The following is an 18,485-nucleotide window of genomic DNA, read 5'->3' on the forward strand; positions in this document are numbered from 1 at the left end:
AAAAATAAAATGGGCAAAAGATTTGAACAGAAACATTAACAAAGAAGATATACAGATGACAAGCATACAGAAAGATACTTAACGTCATTAGTCATTAAGGAATGCAAATTAAAACCACAATGAGATATTACCATACACATATCAAATGGCTTAAATTAAAAAACAAACCACCTGACAATATTAAGTGCTGACGAGGATTCAGAGCAACTAGAACTCTCATACACTGCTGGTAGAAATGAAAAATGGTACCACAATTTTGGAAGACGGTTTGGCAGTTTCTTATAAAGTTAGACATGTACTTACCGTACAACCCAACAAACCCACTCTTAGGTATGTTTATCTAAGGAAAATGAAACTTTTGTTTACACAAAAACCTGTATGTAAACGTTTGTGGCAACTTTATCTGTGACTGCCAAAATCTGAAATCTGAAAACAACTCAAATGTCCTTTAACTGGTAAATGGATAAAGAACTGTGGTACGTGCTTCCCTGGTGGTGCAGTGGTTAAGAATCCGCCTGCCAATGCAGGGGACACGGGTTCGAGCCCTGGTCCGGGAAGATCCCACATGCTGCGGAGCAACTAAGCCTGTGCACCACAACTACTGAGCCTGCGCTCTAGAGCCCGTGAGCCACAATTGCTGAAGCCCACGCACCTAGAGCCTGTGCTCCACAAGAGAAGCCACTGCAATGAGAAGCGCGCACGCCACAACTAGAGAAAGCCTGCGCGCAGCAAAAAAGACCCAATGCAGCCAAAAATAAATAAGTAAAATAAATAAATTTATTAAAAATAAAGAATACCAATTATAGGGACTAAAGAAATATGGATACTATTTATGATATAATATTAAGGGAAAATGTATGTAGCATGTGCACTCAGAAATGTGTATATCTGTCATTTACTCCCCAAATATTTCCCCAAAACATATCATGTGCTAGGGCAACAATGATTTACAATCTAGAGGGGGAAAATCAAACAGAAAACAAATAGATGGATAAATAAATAAGAATTTCAGAGTATGGCAAGTGATCTGAATAAAACAAAAGGGTGATGTGATATAGAATCCAGGGAAGGTTTGCCTGGCAAAGCAATAAAGCTATTTTTTCCTACTGCACCCCCCCCCGCAAATACCAAAAACCAAACCAAAGCAAAAAGAATCCAGGGAAAGAATCACTGACGCACTACTTGACTTGAAACCGCAAGGACAAGAAGCCAGCCTTGCAAAGATGGGGGTAGAGTCATGGGCAGAAAGAAAGGCAAGTCCACAGGCTCTCAGGTGGGGAAAGGCCTTGGAAGAAGAGAAAGCCCAGTAACTGAAACACAATGGACAAGGGGGACAATGGTAAGAGGAAACTGGAGAGGTAGAGGCGCCCAGATTGTCAAGGGACTGTAGGTCACAGTGAAGGATTTAGATTTTAAGGACAATGGGAAGCTACAAAAGGATCCTAAACATGGCGGTGGCGTGAACTAACACGTTTTAAAAAAAATCACTTTGGCTGCTGTTTGGCAAATGGCTTGTGGAGAGACAAGAGTGGATGCAGTGAGACCGGTTTGGAAGTACAAGCTCCAGGAAAGATGACGGGGAGTGAGACTAAAGTGGTGACAGTGGATGTGGGGAGAAGTAAATGGATTCAAGACATAACCAGAGGCAGAATCAATAGGCCTTGCTTCTGGGTTGGATGTGGGGAGTGAAGAAAGGGAGCATCCCAAAGTGAGGCCTAGGTTTCTGGTCTGAACTCCTGGGTTTACGATGATGACATTTACTAATATGGTGGTGAGTGGGAAAGAAGCAGGTTTGGGGGAAGAGGGAATGAAGAGTTGTGGGATAATGTAAATGTTTCTTAGAAATCCAAGCGGAGCTGTTAAGCAGGTGACTGGATACACAAGTTTACATCTTCAAGGAGATGTAAAAACTAGAGATATAAATCTAGGAGTCTTTTGTTCATCTATCCAACCAACAAATATTTTTTGAGCAACTACTATGCCCCAGACTGTTCCACATGCAAGGGATATAGCAGCAGAACAAGACAGACAAAGTTCTCGCTTTTATGAACGTGCAGTTTCCTCATCTGTAAAATGATGACAAATGAGAAAATGTAAATATTTATCACAATACACAGCACATAGTATGTGCTTAATAAAGCCAGCTATTAATATTAGTGACAGAAAACAGACAATAAATAAGTAAATGAAAGAATAATTTCAGAGGCAGGTAGGGGCAGGACTATTTTTGATAGGTGGTCAGGGAAGGCCTCTCTGAGGAGATGACATTTCAGCTGACACCAGAATGATAAGGAGTCAGCTCTGCAAAGACTTAGAAGCTCAAACAGAGGAAACGGCTTGTGCAAGGACCTTAAGGAACAAAAGATTTATTACACTGGAGAAATAAAAGTGTGTCTGAGATGGAGCAATGAGGGGGAAAGTAGCAGATATCACTGGAAAGGCAGGACAAACTGGATTATGTAGGGCCTACTGCTCATAGCAAAGACTCTGGACTTTATTTTAATGGGAAGCCATTGAAGAGCTTTGAGCATGGGCATCACATGGTCTGACTTAGGTTTTTAAAGAAATCACATTGGCTACTTTGTGAAGAATGAACTACAGAGGGGTTTAGAGTGGAAACTATTACAGTTGTCCAGGTGACAGATGGTATCTTGGACCAAAACAGTTGAGATGATGAGAAGTAACTAGATTCTGGATATAATTTGGAGATACAGAGGTAGATAATGGAAAGAATCAATGATGTCTCCTAGGCTTTTGACCTGAGCAACTGTGCAGATCCCATTAACCAAGATGAAGGGAGACTGGGGGAGAGCAGGTTTCATGGTTAGCAAGCAATCTGCTTTGGCCATGTTCAGTGGGGATGTCTGTTAGACCTCTAAGTGGAGAGGTCAGCTGGGCAATTGTATATATGAGTACAGAGTTCGCACAGAGTTCTGACCGGTGTGAGGTGATACCTCATTGTAGTTTTTTTTTTTTTTTTTTTGGCTGGAGACGTGAATTTGAGAATCACCAGGACTAGATGTCGTGGCTAAGGAGAGAATGCAGAATAGGGGGCTGAGGACCAGATCCTGGAACATTCCAACATTTAGAGGTTAGGCAGAAAAATATACAAAAAATAAAGTTCGAGGAGTGACCAGTGAAGTAGAAGGAACACTAGCAGTGTGTGGCGCTGTGGAAACCAAAAGAAAGTGTTTCTACGAGAAGGAGGTGATCATCAGTGTCAGGTGCTACTTAGAGGTCCAGGGGTATGGAGGTCAGAGAATTGGGCATTGGTTTGGCAAAGCTGAGGTTGGTGGTGACACTGTCAAGAGCTTTAATTGTGTTATTTTTCTTGAACTTTTGATTTTAATTAATTAATTAATTAAAATAGAAGTATAGTTGATTTACAATGTTGTGTTAGTTTCTGGTGTACAGTAAACTGATTCAGTTATACATATATATATATATATACATCTTCTTTTTCATTTTTGTTTCCATTATACGTTATTACAAGATACGGAATATAGTTCCCTGTGCTATACAGAAGGACCTTGTTGTTTATCTATTTTATATATAGTAGTTTGTATCTGCTGATCCCAAACTCCTAATTTATCCCGCTCCCCCACTTCCCCTTTGGTAACCATAAATTTGTTTTCTGTATCTGTGAGTCTGTTTGTTTTATAAATAAGTTCATTGGTATCATATTTTAGATTCCACATATAAATGATACCATATATTTGTCTTTCTCTGTTTTACTTACTTCACTTAGTATGATAATCTCTAGGTCCATTCATGTTGCTGCAAATGGCATTATTTTATTCTTTTTCAAGGCCGAGTGATATTCCATTGTATATATGTACCACATCTTCTTTATCCATTCATTTTTCAATGAGCATTTAGTTGCTTCCATGTCTTGGCAATTGTAAATAGTGCTGTTGTGAACACTGGGGTGCATGTATCTTTTCGAATTAGAGTTTTCCCCAGATGCATGCCCAGGAGTGGGATGCTAGATCATATGGTAACTCTATTTTTAGTTTTTTAAGGAATCTCCATACTGTTTTCCAGAGTGGCTGCACCAATTTACATTCCCACCAACAGTGTAGGAGGGCTCCATTTTCTCCACACCTTCTCCAGCATTTATTATTTGTAGCCTTTTTAATGATGGCCATTCTGACCGGTGTGAGGTGATACCTCATTGTAGTTTTTTTTTTTTTTTTTTGGCTGTGTTGGGTCTTCGTTGCTGCATGCAGGCTTTCTCTAGTTGTGGTGAGTGGGGGCTACTCTTCATTGTGGTGTGCAGGCTTCTCATTGTGGTGGCTTCTCTTGTTGCAGAGCACGGGCTCTAGGCATGCGGGCTTCAGTAGTTGTGGCACATGGGCTTAGTTGCTCCGCGGCATGTGGGATCTTCCCGGACCAGGGCTTGAACCCGTGTCCCCTGCATTGGCAGGTGGATTCTTAACCACTGCGCCACCAGGGAAATCCCCTCATTGTAGTTTTGATTTGCACTTCTCTGATAATTAGTGATGTTGAGCATCTTTTCATGTGCCTATTGGCCATCTATATGTCTTCCTTGGAGAAATGTCTATTTAGGTCTTCTGTCCATTTTTGATTGGGTTTTTTTTGTTATCGAGTTGTGTGAGCTGTTTGTGCATTTCTGAAATTAAGCCCTTGTTGGTCACATCATTTGCAAATATTTTCTCCCATTCCGTAGTTTGTCTTTTCGTTTTGTTTATGGCTTCCTTTGCTGTGCGAAAGCTTGTAAGTTTGATTAGGTCCCATTTTTAAATTTCTATTGCCTTGGGAGACTGACCTAAGAAAACATTGCTACGGGGCTTCCCTGGTGGCGCAGTGGTTGAGAGTCCGCCTGCCGATGCACGGGACATGGGTTCGTGCCCCGGTCCGGGAAGATCCCACATGCCGCAGAGCGGCTGGGCCCGTGAGCCATGGCCGCTGAGCCTGTGTGTCCGGAGCCTGTGCTCCGCAACGGGAGAGGCCACAATAGTGAGAGGCCCGCGTACCTCAAGAAAAAAAGAAAACATTGCTACGATTTATGAGAGAGGTTTAATTTTTAATGGTGAGGGTGGAAGTCCAGTTGGAGTGAGTTGAAGAGGGAAAAGAAGAAAAGTAGTCATCAGCATGAAGATAGTATGTGATTTCAGCCATTTAAAAAATATATAATATATACATGTTGAAGGTAATATAAAAAGGAATATGGCTGATTTAAGTGGTAGGAGTATGGGGCTCATTAGTTTTGATTTTAAATGTTTTCTTTTTTGAAAAAGTACAGAGGTATTGTGCTTAAAAATAATTATACCACATCAAAAATTGTACATGAATGTTCACAACAGCATTATTTATAATGTCCAAAAGTGGAAACAAAACAAAAACAAACAAAAAACCAAAAGTGGAAACAATCCAAATGTCCATCAAGTGATGAATGGAAAAACAAAATGTGTATATCCATACAATGGAATATTATTCATCCATAAAAAGGAATGAAGTACTGACACATGTACCAACATGGATGAACCTTGAAAACATTATGTTCAGTGAAGGAAGCCAGTCACAAAAGACCACACAATGTATAATTCTATTTACATAAAATGCTCAGAATAGGCAAATCCATAGAGAAGGAAGGTAGATTAGTGGTTGCCAGGGGCTGGAGGGAGGGGGAAATAGGGAATTACTACTAGTGGGTATGTGGTTTCTTTTGGGGGTGATGAAAATATTCTGGAATTAGTGGTGATGGTTGCACAACAGTGAATATACTGAAAACCTCTGAATTGTATGCTTTAAAAGGGTGATTTTTATAGTACATGAATTATATCTCAATTTAAAAAATTACAGTTTAAGTACAGAACACTGAGGGAATAAGAATGTGTCCTTCTTGAGGTTTCTGAGGTCCACAAATGAAGCCTGAACTTACAACTATGCAGTTTCTCTGTATCCTGCCTTCCTCTTCCTCTCACAGGGCTACTACTTATCACCTCAAATATCCATCTCCACAGGGATTTATACGAAACCAAAGAAAGCAAAAGTGAAAAAAAAGGTGCAAACTATTAGAGATAGCTTACATATATATAACTGTGAAAAGGATCCCTTTCTCTCTCATTTGTAACTAACACTTCACTAACACTGCTCAGCATGAATCTGACATCTTAACAGCAACTGTGAAGTCAGGAACTAACTCCCTAAGCTGCTGAAACCAGGTTTCCACGCCAATTTTTTGTTTTGTTTTGTTTAAGGCTAAACAAGATCCCCAGGTGTTTGACTTCACATGGAGTTGCAGTTTCTTTCCAGTACACTGAAGTGAAATACTCTGCCCAAAGCAAAAGTCACTAAAAGGGTTTAAAGGAAAAAGATGCTTATAAACCAGGAGACCAGAAAAGTACATCAATTTGCAAGACAGACTCTAAGGGGGAAAAAGTGCTATTTCCGAATCTATTTATACAGATATGCCTCCCTGTCCCGAGTTTTCTCCACAGCTCGGGCGCTTACTTGGTCCCCAGCCACACCCGAGCTGGGGTCAGGTAGGCCACTGGCTGTCAGAGCCCGAGGCTCAGGGGGGCTTCTTCCGAGCACTTCTGGGCACTTTGCACAGGTCCATTCTTTTCTACTGAGAACACAGATGACAGACTTAAGTGGTAGCAGGATATATGTAAGCTATAGGTCAGAAGAAAATCTCTGCAGCATATACAGTCACTGGGTTTATCATGGGAAGGAAGTGCGGGACTCTCCTCTGAGTTCTGTAATTATACTAACACAATGACATTAACAGAAATCAAAATTTTTAAAAATTCTGCCACAAGTTTGCCATCTCAATAAATCACACTTTCTTCTTTCCTATGCTCTCTTTTGGTTTTTCTCTACACACATACACAGTTCTTATATTTCAGATTTTAAAATATTTTTCTCTACTGCACATCAAATTATCAGCATTTCCCCAGTAATCAGGCAGTATTTATAACCAAATGTTCTATAATTTACTAATGTAGTCATCTGTAGATACAACATTTAAGCACCTAACAGCAATTTTTGCAATAAAAACAGTGCTGTGAGGAACTTGCCCTTTGAAGATTTTTTAAAATGAAGTACATTTGTCTAGTTTGGGAGAGGATTTGGATTTTTTAAAAATGTGCCTTTTCTACTTTTTAGTGTCAGCTTTGTAAACAGAAATCAAAGAATAGATTAGTAACAAATTACTGCTATTAGAGTTTAATACAATGTCACTTGAAGCAAGGTAATTAGCCTAGTGACCCCTAAAATGAACCTAAAACTTTATAATATTATAATAATAGGACAGTGGAAAATTACTATTTTAATAGTTGGCTCTTGGGACTTCCCTGATGGCACAGTGGTTAAGAATCCGCCTGCAAGGACTTCCCTGGTGGCGAAGTGCTTGAGAATCCACTTGCCAATGCAGGGGACACGGGTTCAATCCCTGGTCCGGGAAGATCCCACGTGCTGCAGATCAGCTAAGCCCATGTGCCACGTAACTACTGAGCCTGCGCTCTAGAGCCAGAGACGCACAACTACTGAGCCCGAGCACCTAGAGCCCGTGCTCTGCTACAAGAGAAGCCACCATTGTGAGAAGCCCACGCACCGCAACAAAGAGTAGCCCCCACTCGCTGCAACTAGAGAAAGCCCATGCACAGCACCGAAGACCCAATGAAGAAAGAAAGAAGGAAGGAAGGAAGGGAGGGAGGAAGGAAGGAAAGGAATCTGCCTGTGTCCGGGAAGAGCCCACGTGCCACAACTACTGAAGCCCGCGTGCCTAGAGCCCGTGCTCTGCAACAAGAGAAGCCACCATAATGAGAAGCCCGCACACCACAACGAAGAGTAGCCTCCGCTCGCTGCAACTCGAGAAAGCCCGCGTGCAGCAACGAAGACCCAACGCAGCCAAAAATAAATAAATAAATTTATTTATTTTTTAAAAAGTTGGCTCCAGAATGCTTCCCAGAGAGGAGGTTTATCTTTGGGAAAATATTTTGATAAGCTCCTTAAAGGTAGAAGGTAAACCTTGAAGCCGTAGATTAGAAAAGGAGAGATCTATCGATTGTCTAGCAAAGGAAATTAATGGAAATTTGGAGGTAGGGGTGGCCTCGACTACAGAGGGGAAGGGAACAGCAGTCCAGAGATAGGTAAGGAGCTGCATCCTTCAGGACAGAGCGACCCATGAGACAGTGACATGCTGCGTGCCTGGGAGTGGGGAGGCCTTAGGGATGGACCAAATGCCTCTTAAGCAAAGAACAGTCCAAACCCCAATTTAAGTTAGTGTGCTGTTGCAAGGTAATACCCCTTTGGCATCCATACCTTCAAGAAAGCCTGCTGGACTCATAATAGCCTTGACTGTGGTTTGAGGGGAAAATCAAAGAAAGGTCTGAAAATAGGGATAATAATTCCTACCTTACAGGTTGTTATGAGAATTAAATAAGTTAAATTTGAAAAACCTGGGGGAGGGTGTTGGCCTTCTCACATAATGTGGGATATAGGGCTTATGTCCATTTTATTGACATTCCAAGGTATGTGATTTAGACTGATTATGTAATGTACGTTTTATTAGCTTATCTTATTTCTTTATTTAGGCATATAAAATAATTACTTTTAAAAAATACAAGCTACACTTCAGCAATACCATGGAGTTTAGTTTCCTGACTTTACAATATTGTTCCCTCTCTCTTAAATGAACTCCATCAGTGGTCCTCAAACTGCAGAGTGTATCAGAATCACCTGGAGGGCTTCTTAAAACCCAGACAGGGCTTCCCTGGTGGCGCAGTGGTTAAGAATCCGCCTGCCAATGCAGGGGACATGGGTTCGGGCCCTGGTCTGGGAAGATCCCACATGCCGTGGAGCAACTAAGCCCGTGTGCCACAACTACTGAGCCTGTGCTCTAGAGCCCGCGTGCCACAACTACTGAAGCCTGCGTGCCTAGAGCCCATGCTCCGCAGCAAGAGAAGCCACTGCAATGAGAAGCCCACGCACCGCAACGAAGAGTAGCCCCCTCTCACAACTAGAGGAGGCCCGCGCACAGCAACAAAGACCCAATGCAGCCAAAAATAAATAAATAAATTAAAAAAAACAAAAACAGACAGCTCTTAAAACCCAGACAGCTGGGGCCCACCCCCCAGAATCTCTGATTCTGCAGATTCTACTCTCTACCCAGCACAGAAATCCTTTTTAAATGCAACTGATTATTTCCTTCTCCTCTTTAAAGCCACTTTTCTTCCCTCTGACCTTTGGAAAACAGTCCACATTTGTTAACTTGACTTATAAGACTGCGTGAGCTAGCAGTCCCTGCTGACCATTCCAGCCTCACCTCTCAGCCTTCGACACTCGCTCGATGCTCCAGCCGTAGCACCCTTCTTTCAGACCTTAGGACCCAGCCCTTTCTCTTAGAGCATGCTGCTAAATGAAGCAACTACCACAGTATGGAAAGAAAGTCTCAAAGTTTGAGCCCCACCAAACACCACGATAAAGCAGCTAGTGGCACTAATCTTCTAGAACTGGCTCCCCCCTCCAGTCACCCCAATCATTCTTGTTGAAAACATGTTTATTATTCACTTTATTCTCAATCTCCCCAGTGAAAAAGGCATCCAAATTTCTCAAACTGCCTCCTTCCAAACAGGCATCAGCTAAAGAGCCAAACGACCCAGGAATCAACTCCACTGTGCGCTCCACTCCCTCCACTCCCGCTCCCACAGGCTTGCAGCTGGGGCTGTTTTCCTGTCCCTGAGTCAATATTTTCTTTGTGACCAGAGATAGTGTTCCTTTAGGCAAGATTTAGGCATGACTGTGCAAGGTAGAGCACGGACTGGAAACACAGACGAGGGTAACAGGACTCTCCCCGCCAGAACTCCACAAGCCCAGATAGGCTCTCCCTCTCCTGCACGGCAGCACCAGGTAAACGAGGCTCTCCTGTGCAGGCTTCTGCACCAGGCCCATCCACTCTACAGGCCCATCCTGTAAAATAATCACCCAAGGTAATCTGATCACTTCCCTGAGTACCTCCCAGGATCACTCCCCTAAGATTTACAGCTTGGAAGCACCTGGACTGTGGTAAGGAAAGCAGAAGCAGGTACTGCGTGGACCTTCTGTCATTCCCACCACCAGGGCTGGGGAGCAACACCCTCCTTAGAAGGAAAAGTGAAAAAAACAATGGGTACCTAACCTCAACTCGACATTCAGGTAGCTCTGAAAAATGCAGACAAGAGTTTTTGAGGAAAATAAAGCTCCTTGAGGGCTGACTGGCAAAAAAGGGCACTGAAATATTTATATTTAAAGCTTTATATTAACATAGGAGCTTAGGGCACTTAAAAGGAACGGATCATAAATATAGATAACAAAGTCTCTATTCCTCATATAATTAAACCATAGAGGTCAAAAACTACCTTTAAGTCACTCATTTGGCCATACCATCTATATAATTACTGGGAATTTTTCATTTGCAGATATGAAAACACCTACCTAATAACCCTAGAGTATGGTAATCCAATCCTATGTACTTTGTGGCAGTGGTTAGATGGAGGTATTAGAAGGGAGACACAATGAAAGAAGGAAAAGTGTTTACTGAGCATTTACCATACTTGCTAAGCACTCCCCGTTTTACACTTGAGAAAACCAGGGCTCAGAGAGGTTAAGCAGCTTGCCCATATCAGTCAGTGAGTCAGAAGTGACTCCTCAGTGGTCCCTCTCTACCACACTGACTAGTAAAACTGAGTTGTCAATTCTCCAGCACAGTGCTCTGGGAAGACACAGAAGCCACTTGTGAGTGTGTAAGAACAATGTACCTTGACTTGGGAATGGAGCCCAGTGGGAGCCAGGCAGAGTTAAAACATAATACAAGCAACTGTATTAAGAAACATAAATTTTTGTGAAAATTCCAAATTAAATATAAATTAGGAGAGAATCCCCATAGTACAAGAGCAAATGAATTTCTCTAACAGATCTGCCCTGTGTTTAGAGATCATTAGCTTCCTCAGTGCTGGGTGCAGGGCAAAGGCTCTTAGAACAGTCACGAATGATGGAGTTAGAAGGATCTTTTGAGTTCATCTCCCTCTTACTTTTTTCAAAAGAAAGAAACTGAGGCTAAAGAGGTCAAAAGACTCATTTAAAGCCGTAAAGAGAGTAGGCGACACAGCCAGACCAGAAGCTAAGTCTCCTATTTCCACTATCCCAACCTCAAACTGAATCAAAAACTTGGGAACAACATGGTAACAGGCAAACTGCATTACACTCAGACCAGCATCATTATCACCAAAAATTCCAGGAAAGATGTCAGAGGAGGTTGTCCTCCTGCTGTTATAAACCTTAAGGTTAGACAATAACTTTTTTTTTTTTTTTGGCTGTGCTGCATGAGGGATCTTAGTTCCCCGACCAGGGATCGAACCCACGCTCCCTGCATTGGAAGTGCAGAGTCTTAACCACTGGATCGCCAGGGAAGTCCCAGGAAGTTGCTATTTTAAATTAGGTGTTCAGGGAAGGTTCAATGAGAAGGTGATGTGAAGAATGTAAGGGGCAGTACTTCCCTGGTGGTCCAGGGAAGTGGTTAAGAATCCACCTGCCAGTGCAGGGGACACGGGTTCAATCGCTGGTCCGGGAAGATCCCACATGCCGCGGAGCAAATAAGCCCGTGCACCACAACTACTGAGCCTGCGCTCTAGAGCCCGCGAGCCACAATTACTGAAGCCCGTGAGCCTAGAGCCCGTGCTCCGCAACAAGAGAAGCCACCGCAATGAGAAGCCTGCGCACTGCAATGAAGAGTAGCCCCCACTCTCTGCAACTAGAGAAAGCCCGTGTGCAGCAACGAAGACCCAGCATGACCAAAAATAAATAAATATTTTTTTTAAAAAACTGTTAAAAAAAAAAAAAAGAATGTAGGGGCTGGGTGAAGCAGGGGTGTCGGGCAGAGACAACAGGAAACCAGGCTGGCCATACAGGGAAAGGCAGGAACAGTCTGTTCTAGAACAATCTCTAGGGCTCAGAGTCTGGAGACTTAGATTTCAATCAGAGAATCATCATTGAGGAGAACTTTACAGGTCATTTAGTACAACTACCCATCACATTATTAAACACCTTTATTACAACTCTCAGGTGACCATCTTGTCACTGTTCCTCACCCTAAGTGGGCATACTACTACTATACAGGGTGGTTGTGAAGACTGAGTTAATAGAAGTAAAATTCTTAGAACTGTGCCAAATCTATAGTAATAAATAAGAGCTATTATTGAGTGGTGACAGTACTAGTAATTATCCCAATTTACAGATAAGCAAAATGAGGCACTGGGAAGCTATATCACTGTGTTAAGTTTTCAAAGTTTAAAGCGGTGGAGCCAGAATTTGAACTTTATTGTAGGTGCTAATTACTATATCCCACTGACTTCAAAAGCAAAAACAAAACAAAAAAAGTGGTACTTGGACTTTAAGCCTATAACCTCAAGTCACACAAATTAATGATATTTACAAATGAAACTCAAACACAAGAAGAGGGAAATGATCTGTTGTTTCACGTCTTTAGAATGTTAGCTAGAAGGCTAACTAGGTATCTAGGAAGGCCAGGAATAGTTGTATGGTTTTGTTGAGGAAAAAGAAAAATCTATTAGCCCTAATTGGAAATCAGGCCCTTCCCGAGAATAAGCCTTCTTTCTGATAACTGGACTGGTGCTTTCAATCTCATCTCTCACGTTACTCTTACTGATAAAGGTATTTAATGATTCCAAAGAAAGTAACTTTGCCAAACGATCCAGAACATTAGCAGAGAAAAAAAATACATACAAAACCTACATCACAAACACTTAGAAAAAGCAGAGATGTGTTTATAACTGAAAAAGAGGCATAATATTGGAAGTGAAAACACAGTTAGCAGTTAACTGTGCCTACAGAAAAGAGGTGAATGTCTCTCTCCTCATTTATGAACTGTGAGCATAAATTAACAAGCCTAAATGTTCAAAAAGGAGAGGTGATGATATGTATACTTTTTCAAACAGTGGCGTCTTCAAAATCAGTTCATAAACCACACAGAACGTCAGCCTCATTACTTCAGTCACATGGTGCTGCTGGGAGTCTGGCACCTCCCGCGAGCTGAACAACACCCTATGAGGTACTGACTCCACAAACATCTACTGACCAGTGTTCTAGGAGAGAGGAGTGGGGTGGTGAGAAAGACAAAGGCCCTACTTTCACAGAGCTGACACTGTAGGCGGGTATTATGAAGAAGAAATTAAGGCTCAGGTCCCAGGTCTGGCAGACTCTAAAGCCTACACTGTATATTTCAACTGTATCATCTCTCACTGGCGAGATACAACTTCTAACAACTTCTAAAAGTCCACACCTAAGCATGCAGTCCTGACACACTGTCTGGAACAACTTAGGGTTTCTCTCTGTTGGCCGTCCACTATCACCTTCTCAGTGAAGTGTTCCTCTCCCACTCCCAAGAGCCAAGATTGCTCAGTCAGGAATTAACATACAGTGACACGGATCAAATTCTTTTTCTCCCTCATTAGCTCCTAAACTCCCTCAGGGCAAGAACCATATTTCAGTCTCTTTGTAAGTCTAGAAGATGGTACCTAAGGTAGGTATTCAATCAATGGCTGAGTGGAGTTCATGAGAGCAACTTCAATAGAGTCGAGGGGCGGGGGCCAGACTGCAATGAAATAAGGAGTAAATAGAAGAGAAGGGCATAGAGTTTGCTTTTTAAGGACAAATCCAGAAAGGAAACAGATGGGAAGCGACAGTAGTTTGAAGAAGAAATGTGGCCACAGGAAAGGTGAGTTTTTTTGTTTGTTTCTTTTTTTTTTTTTTTTTTTTTTTTTTGCGGTACGCGGGCCTCTCACTGTTGTGGCCTCTCCCGTTGCGGAGCACAGGCTCCGGACGCGCAGGCTCAGCGGCCACGGCTCACGGGCCCAGCCGCTCCGCGGCACGTGGGATCCTCCCGGACCGGGGCACGAACCCGCGTCCCCCGCATCGGCAGGCGGACTCTCTAACCACTGCGCCACCAGGGAAGCCCTTTGTTTGTTTCTTTAAGAATGAGAAAGACTTGAACATGTATGTTGGTATCGTAGTACAGTGCAGTAGAAAGAGCGCGGATGTCAGAATCAGAGACCCGAATTTGCATTCTGGCCCTGTCACTATGTCTGTGGACAAATCACTTAACCTCTGTACTTCAACTTACACACATATAAAATGACAATGATAAACCTGCACTTCACGGTGACGATTACAGCTCTTGGCAAAGAGAAGAGATTCAGTAAGTGGTACCAGTGATTATTACCGTATGTGGAAGCCTGGACTCTGGTGTGCTAACCCCTCCCGCATAGTTTGTGCTTCAGTCCAGATTTCCTGTCTCACTCCTTGTGTAATATGTGACGGCAAAGAAACCAGATCCTTATTTCTCCTGTATGTGCCACCCTCTGTGCTATTCCACTTCCTTGTGACACTCTGCATGAGCTCATGAATGGCTGCTGTGGAAAATTACTGATGTCACCAGCTGAGGAAGAGAGACAATCTGGAGAATAAGCAGATGAAACTGATGTTAAATTATCAAATGTACCAGATTTTGAGCTCCTGCCAAAACGTTCATTGAGAACTAGGAAGACAGAAACCAAAAACACAAACACACAGAACCCTGTTTAAGTTTCTAAGCCAACAAGGTGTCCCCAGCATCCACTCTGGGCACTGAAAGATGGCGGTATGATAAAAGAGATGATTCCTGAGGTCCTTTCTCAATATTTTACCCTGACGTCAGGTTCATTTCTGTGAGGTACCTCACCGACTCTTCTGTCAACCTGACAAGTTCCCAAATTCACAAGATTAATATTTAAACAATTTTTGTTCACAGCCTTCTAAAGTTGATGCCATGGGTCGTGTTCACCTGTTACCTATATCTGGTCAAGAGAAACACCTCACCCCAGCCGTCTCTCCCAGATCACACCCCCGCCCCGTGCTTAAAAAGGGATAGAAGAAGGCTAAAGCCCAGGCTAATTAACAATTAGTGATGAAAAGGCTACAGGTACCTGGGATTATTAAAAGGCAGGAAAGGTGTTGACTATTATTTAGAATCAATTACCAGCTAATCATAGAGAACAGAAATAAATATGTAAAACAAAGAAGATATAACCCCATCGTTTAGAGTTGAGAGAGAACTGGAAGATACGGAAAAGAGATGAGGAGGAAATATATGTGTACCTACAAACTTAATCATAAACAATCACAAAAGCTACAAATAAACAAGTCGAAGTTGAAAATTCACTTTTTGTGAAACACAGTCTGATTAGGAACTTGAATTTACCAAGAAAGAAAAAGAAAGAAGAGTAAAGAATATTCCAGACACCTCTAAATATCCCACCAAAGAGCAAGCAAAAAAGGGCCACCAACCCACCACAAATCGCATATGCAGCACAAGACTGGAAAATATGATACAGTCATTCGTCACCAAAAAGAGACTTTAAATCACCTCTCCCCGCCGCCCCATATAAAAAGCATCTTGGGTCGATCATTAAACCATGTATGAGAATAATTTTCAAAATTCCAATCCTAACCACACTGGCTGAGTGCTGGCTAGTACATGCCTCAATTTCTCCAGCGTTAAAAACCCTATTACAGTGTGTTCAGAGTCTGGCCAGAATCTGAGCCTGTGTTCTGACCCCAGACTTGAATCTTTAACGTAAAGTTACAAGTCACACCTGAAGAGGACTTTGCTGCTGTAAACGTATTCGAGGCAGCCGTTTTATCAAAAAACCCAAAAAACAAAAAACGTCGCCGGCCTGAGGTGCGGCTTCTGTAAATTGCTCCCAGCCGCAGGAGGGGGCCGTATTCGGGCTCGAGCCCCCGGGGCACTACAGCTCAGACGCCGGGAGCCCCCCTTTCCCGCTGGGCCGGCTGGGGGTCCCGCCCCGGGAGGCCGCCCCCCGCCCCGAGCACCGCCCGCGCCTCTCAGGCCTCGCGCCCGACCTCGAGAGCCCGGGCCTAGCCGGGACCCCAGCCCCACGCGCCGCATGAGCGAGGGCCGGGCCGGCCGGCGACGGCGCCGCCTTGCCCCTCGGCCCGTCAGTCCGTGGGTCAGTCGGTCGGTCCACAGCCCCTCGCGTCCCCACCGGAGGGGCATGGGTGGACGCCGGGCCCCGCAGACCCAGCGAGTCTCGGCCAACCTCTCGCTCCGCACTCACCTGCCCCGCGGGGTACGTCCAGCTGCCCCGCAGCCGCAAGCCTCCGCCACCACTGTGCCAACGCTTGTGGGGCTCCAGGCTCGGCCCCTGTCGGCGCTCGGCGGCGCCACCGCGCACGCGCGCCGGGCCGAGCGGGCGGCCGCGGGGCATGCTGGGGGCTGTAGTCTTTCGGGTCCGTTGGCCGGAGCTGCGGTGGGGTCTGCGCGCTTCTGGACCCCGCACACCACCCTCCTTTCGGAGACTAGGCCGCGTCCTCCGGCGCGGGGGGGATGGGAGGGTACTGGGGGTGGAGGTGGAGAGGAGACCTTCGAAGCCCAATTTTGGCCTAGCGATGCCCACCTGGCCTCCCGTCTGCGCTGCAGCCCTAGGAGTTAGGGGAATATGGGGTGGACCAGTGGTCAGGATGGGGGATAGACGCGGCAGGGCTCTGGGAAGGAGCGGCTTACCTGATATTCATTTTCTAAACATTTAAGTGCCTTCTTTACGGGTGTACAAACCAGTCCTAGACCAGCCTGATCCACTCTTACACAATTCACAAGCCTTGGAAGGAGCCGCAACTAGTAACAAATTGGTTGAGGTCCTACCCAAGAAATTCAATCTTCGGGCATAATGCAATGAGAGGGTGTAGTCAGAGGCCTGCATCTGAGTCTATCAACCACGCTAACATTTGGCTCACCCATAAAATAAGAATGTGAACTTGTGGTGGTTGTGAGAACTGGATGCTGTCTGAGAAAATGTTAAAGTGCAGTACAAATGAACAGTCCATGACGGCAGCAGCGCCCATCTCCATTTGATATCCAGGTCCCAGTGGACATCAGGCTCTAGTTTAAAAAAAAAAAAAAAAAAGCACTTGCCATGTTTTAGAAAGGTCACCAAAAGCTATAACAGGATTACAGGAATATTTTTCTAGAAACTTCATCCTACTCTGAAGAGATACACCACAATTTCATTTTAGAGCTGCTTATTAACCTGAGCTCAGGTTCCTAAGGGTATTCCAAGGTGGGGATGATGCAGTGAATTAATGGGAACCACAGGTGAAGCCTACAAAACACACTAAGGCATTCTCAATCATGACCTCATTGTATTATGCTCACTTTACAAAGCACTTTATGTTATTCACAAACACTCCTATGGCAAAAGCAGGGCAAATTTTATCATTAGAATTTTGCAGAGAACTTGGCCAAAATATCAGTAATGGGAACTAATAGTGGTTGAAGAACTGTAGATACAGAGAGTCAACTCTAAAGTTATGTGTGGATTTTCAACCACACAGAAGTCAGTGCCTCTAACCCCCACGTTGTTCCAGGGTTAACTGTCCTTGGCCTGTACTCCCACAACTAGCACTATCCTAGTTACAACTTTATAAAGCCATGGCAGAGGTGTAACACTGTCCCATAGTTTTAAACTTCTCAGTGCCCTAGAGCCATATCAGTGGAAGGCTCCTTCATTTGTGGATGGAAACTTGACCCGAAGCATTCATGGCTCTAGTCTCCCTCTCAACCTCATCTGTGGCCACTTGACATCACTATTTGATAGGAGCTTGTTATTTCCTTGGAAACTCCTGTGGGGACTGAGGACAAGGGGGTTGGTCTGCAGTAGCTCCCAAGTATCCCTTGGAGCCCCTCCTTCCACTCCAGCTTGGGCTGGGATGTTACCTAGCCACAGTTTCTGGCCCACTCTAGATAAGGAAGGCCTAATACCACCACAAATATGAACTTTCAGTACAAAATAAAGCATCAGAATCTGAAAGGGCAGATCTAACATGGCTTTTCTAAGGCCAGATGATCTCGTTATATGAGAAGAGGGCCTCCTGGTTTTTTGGGGTTTTTTTGCGGTACGCGGGCCTCTCACTGTTGTGGCCTCTCCCATTGCGGAGCACAGGCTCCGGACACGCAGGCTCAGCGGCCATGGCTCACGGGCCCAGCCGCTCCGCGGCATGTGGGATCCTCCCGGACCCCACGAGCCTGTGTCCCCTGCATTGGCAGGTGGACTCTCAACCACTGCGCCACCAGGGAAGCCCAGGGCCTCCTGTTTTGTGCCACCCAAAAACTCATTTCTCTTTCATTTGACCTTTTGTCCACGTGGTCACCTACAGATCACCTCATCCTCTGAAGTGCTCAAGTTGCTCAAGTTGAAATCTGGGTCAGAAACCCAAATCAGTTTCTTCTTGAGTTTGGACTTTTCGTGAAGGCAAATTAACACCCATACTCACCTCTTAAACTATTTCCCCCAGCAGAAATTTGGCCTTTAAGAATCTGTCTGTACAGTACACAGCACTTAATGAGGTAAAGATAAGGTCACACAAGATCCAGAATTGAAAAGCCAAATTCTGCTTTTACTTTTAGT

The 18,485-nt window shown here is 44.1% G+C and overlaps 1 protein-coding gene across 6 annotated transcripts in view; it reads right to left on the reverse strand.

Annotated features, from left to right (window-relative positions):
- SGSM3 (small G protein signaling modulator 3) overlaps positions 1-16,254 on the reverse strand; it is a 35,015-nt gene extending 18,761 nt beyond the window's left edge. For 4 of the 6 annotated variants that reach the window (XM_081248107.1, XM_081248105.1, XM_081248106.1 and 1 more), the window contains exon 1: positions 16,140-16,254. The gene's annotated coding sequence lies outside the window, so the exon portion shown is untranslated. The remainder of the gene's footprint in view (positions 1-16,139) is intronic. The other 2 variants (XM_081248109.1, XM_081248108.1) reach the window with 1 other exon arrangement.
- Positions 16,255-18,485: the final 2,231 nt, after the last annotated feature.

Source organism: Mesoplodon bidens (assembly GCF_964165515.1).
Source record: "Mesoplodon bidens genome assembly, chromosome: 11".
Classification (NCBI taxonomy): domain Eukaryota; kingdom Metazoa; phylum Chordata; class Mammalia; order Artiodactyla; family Ziphiidae; genus Mesoplodon; species Mesoplodon bidens.